This window comes from Saccopteryx bilineata, chromosome 2 (assembly GCF_036850765.1).
Source record: "Saccopteryx bilineata isolate mSacBil1 chromosome 2, mSacBil1_pri_phased_curated, whole genome shotgun sequence".
In the NCBI taxonomy this organism is placed as follows: domain Eukaryota; kingdom Metazoa; phylum Chordata; class Mammalia; order Chiroptera; family Emballonuridae; genus Saccopteryx; species Saccopteryx bilineata.
In genome coordinates this window covers 66,849,375-66,853,085 of record NC_089491.1, presented here as the reverse complement: position 1 = coordinate 66,853,085, position 3,711 = coordinate 66,849,375, and positions in this window count along the sequence as shown.

Below are 3,711 nucleotides of genomic sequence, written 5' to 3'. Positions count from 1 at the left end.
TTGGTGAGTCTACTTAAAGGTGCATCAATCTTGTTTACCTTTTCAAAGAACCAGCTCCTAGTTTCATTGATCTTCTGTATTGTTTCTTTAGCCTCTATGTCATTTATTTCTGCTCTGATCTTTATTATTTCCTTCCTTCTACTACATTTGGGCTTTACTTGCTGTTCTTTTTCTAATTCTTTTAGATGCAGGGTTAAGTTGTTTATTTGAGCTTTTTCTAGCTTCTGAAAGTGTGCCTGTAGTGCTATGAACTTCCCTCTCAGCACTGCTTTCGCTGTGTCCCATAAATTTTGAGTTGTTGTATGCTCATTGTCATTCGTTTCTAGGAATTTCTTTATTTCTTCTTTGATCTCATTCTTAATCCATTCATTATTTAACACCCTGCTATTTAGTTTCCATGTGTTTGAGAATTTTTGAGCTTTTCTGCTGTGATTCATTTCTAGTTTCATGCCGTTGTGATCGGAGAAAGTGCTTGATATGATTTCAGTCTTCTTAAATTTGTTGAGAGCACTTTTGTGCCCTAACATGTGGTCTATCCTAGAGAATGTACCATGAGCACTTGAAAAGAATGTATATTCTGCTGCTTTAGGGTGAAAGGTTCTGAAGATATCTATTAAATCGAGTTGATCTAGTGTTTCCAATAAGTCTGCTGTTTCTTTGTTAATTTTCTTTCTTGAGGATCTATCTAGTGATGTTAGTGGGGTATTGAAATCCCCTACTATTATAGTATTGCTGTTGATCTCGCCCTTTAAATCCATCAAAGTCTGTTTTATATATTTGGGTGCTTCTATATTAGGTGCATAGATATTTATAATAGTTATATCTTCCTGTTGGATTACTCCCTTTATCATTATGTAGTGGCCTTCTTTATCTCTTACTATATCCTTTGTTTTAAAGTCCAATTTGTCTGATATAAGTATTGCTACCCCAGCTTTTTTTTCATTTCCGTTTGCATGAAACATTTTTTTTTCATCCTTTTACCTTCAATCTGTGTGTGTCTTTTGTTCTAAGGTGTGTCTCTTGTAGACAACATATGTATGGGTCCTGTTTTCTTATCCATGCAGCTACCCTATGTCTTTTGATTGGATCATTTAATCCATTTACATTTAAGGTTATTATTGATATGTAGTTGTTTATTGCCATTTTCTTCTTTAAAGGTGTATTCCTTTTTCTTTTTTTTTTTCTGTATTCTTTTCCCACTTTATCTGTTTACACCAGGCCCCTTAATATTTCCTGCAGCATTGGTTTGGTTGTAATGAATTCCTTGAGTTGTTTTTTGTCTGGGAAGCTTTTTATTTCTCCTTCAATTTTAAACGATAGCCTTGCTGGATAATGTAGTCTTGGTTGTAGGTTCTTGTTCTGCATTACTTTGAATATTTCTTGCCATTCCCTTCTGGCCTCAAGTGTTTCTGTTGAGAAGTCAGATGTCATCCTTATGGGGGCTCCTTTGTAGGTGATAACTTTTTTTTCTCTTGCAGCTTTTAATATTTTCTCTTTATCGCTTAGCTTTGGTATTTTAATTATGATGTGTCTTGGTGTAGGTTTCTTTGGGTTTCTCTTTAATGGAGTCCTCTGTGCTTCTTGGATTTGTGAGAGTTTCTCTTGCATTAATTTAGGGAAGTTTTCAGCTATGATATGATTGAACAAAGTCTCTATCCCTTGTTCTTTTTCTTCTTCTTCAGGAACCCCTATGATGCGGATGTTGTTTCTCTTCATGTTGTCACAGAGCTCTCAAAGAGTTTCCTCTGACTTTTTGAGTCTTTTTTCTCTTTTCTTCTCTGCTTTCATGCCTTCATTCCATTTGTCTTCTAACTCGCTGATTCGATCCTCTGCTCTATCTATCCTGTTTTTAATTCCTTCCATTGTGGTCTTTATTTCTGATATTGTATTTGTCGTCTCCAACTGATTCTTTTTTATATTTGCTATTTCTTTATTTAGGTTTTCAAACTCCCCCTCCATTGTTGTTCTAAGATCCCTAAGCATCCTTACAATCATTATTTTGAACTCCGCATCTGGAAGTTTGATTATTTCCATATCACTCAGTTCATCTCTCGAAAGTGTCTCTTGTGGTTTCATTTGGATTGCACTCCTTTGTTTTCTCATCTTCTTCTTCTTTTTTTTTTTTATTTGTAGAGTTGATTGAGTCTAGGCTTGGTGTTGTCTGCCTCCAGTTTTCAGTTGTGTTATTTTTAGGTCTTCGTGGGTTGGTATCAGCTATTATTTGTAATCCACTTTCGGATTTGGGCAGCTTTGAAGTCTTGATTTGTTTGTTTTCTTAACAGGTGATAGTCTTGTTAACTGATCTCAGCAGGGGGCTTCCTTGAAACTGTATCCAGGAATGCTGTGGGTGTAACCTGAGACGCTGAAGGTCTCTTCCTCCAACTAATCTCATTGGGGGCAGGGTTTTTTCTCTCAGCTTCAGTAGGGGGAGGTGTATCTCAGATCTCCATGGAGACCTGAGTTACTGCCCCTCCTCCCCACTTCTTGTTTTCAGCTGTGTCTTGTTGTGCTGATTGGAGCTGGATAGATGTCCGGAGATCTCTGATCCGGAAGCACTTCAGCTCTGTTTTGTGAAAGGTTCAGTCCCTCCCCCAGCTATGGCCGCCTCCAGCACGAATGAGTCAGCTTTTTTATTTTGTTTCTTGCATACCTTAGCCCCTCACAGTCTGTCCCTCTCCCTGTCTTTTCCACTTGGGAGATAGGCTGGTCTTTTCAACCCACCTTGCTCCCTGGCCGCCAGGTAAGTGGCTGTGAGCAGTAGTTTCTGCTCTTTTTCCTCTGTGAAATCCTCTCTGGGCTCTCAGCCTCACCCCCCTCCTTCCCTTCCTGTAAGCAGAGGAGATTCAGGCACTCCTTACCAGGATTATTGTGGCTTCCTCTTTGCTCCTTGGTTTTTGAGAGCTGTTCTTGCAGTTCAGTGTTGGTTTTTCATGCTGATTTTTTCTAAATTGATTTGTATTCCAGTTTGGTGTTGAGAGCTGGGTGTCTGTGCATCCGCCTACTCCGCTGCTATCTTCTCTCCAATCTGTTCTATTTATTTTTGAAAATGACTTTGGGATTTTAATGGGGATTGCATTAGTTTTGTATATTGTTTTGGGTAACATGGCCATGTTAACTATGTTGATTCTTCCAATCCATAAACATGGAGTATTTTTCCATTTTAATTTTTCTTTTTTGATTTCTTTCAATAATGCTTTGTGATTTTTGGTATATAGGTCCTTCACATCCATGGTTAAGTTCATTCTTAGGTATTTTATTTTTGTTGTTGTTGCAATTGTAAAAGAAGTTTTTTTTTTTAGTTTATTTTCTAAAGTTTTATTGTTGGCATATAGGAAAGTGGTAGACTTTTGTACATTTATTTTGTATCCTGCAACTTTACACTGTATTTGTCTATTGTTTCTAATAGTTTTTCAGTGGAGTCTTTGCAGTTTTTTATATATAGGATCACATCATCTGCAAAAAGTGATACCTTTTCTTCCTCTTTTCCAGAACAGATGCCTTTTATTTCTTTCTCTTGCCTGATCACTCTAAGATTTCCAGTACTATGTTGAATAAGAGTGGAGAAAATGGGCATCCTTGTCTTGCTCCTGACTTTAGAGGGAAAGCCTTCATTTTTTTTTTACCATTTAATATGATATTGGCTGGTGGTTTGTCATACATAGCCTTTATTATGTTGAGGTACTTTCCTTCTATACCCAGTTTACTGAGTGC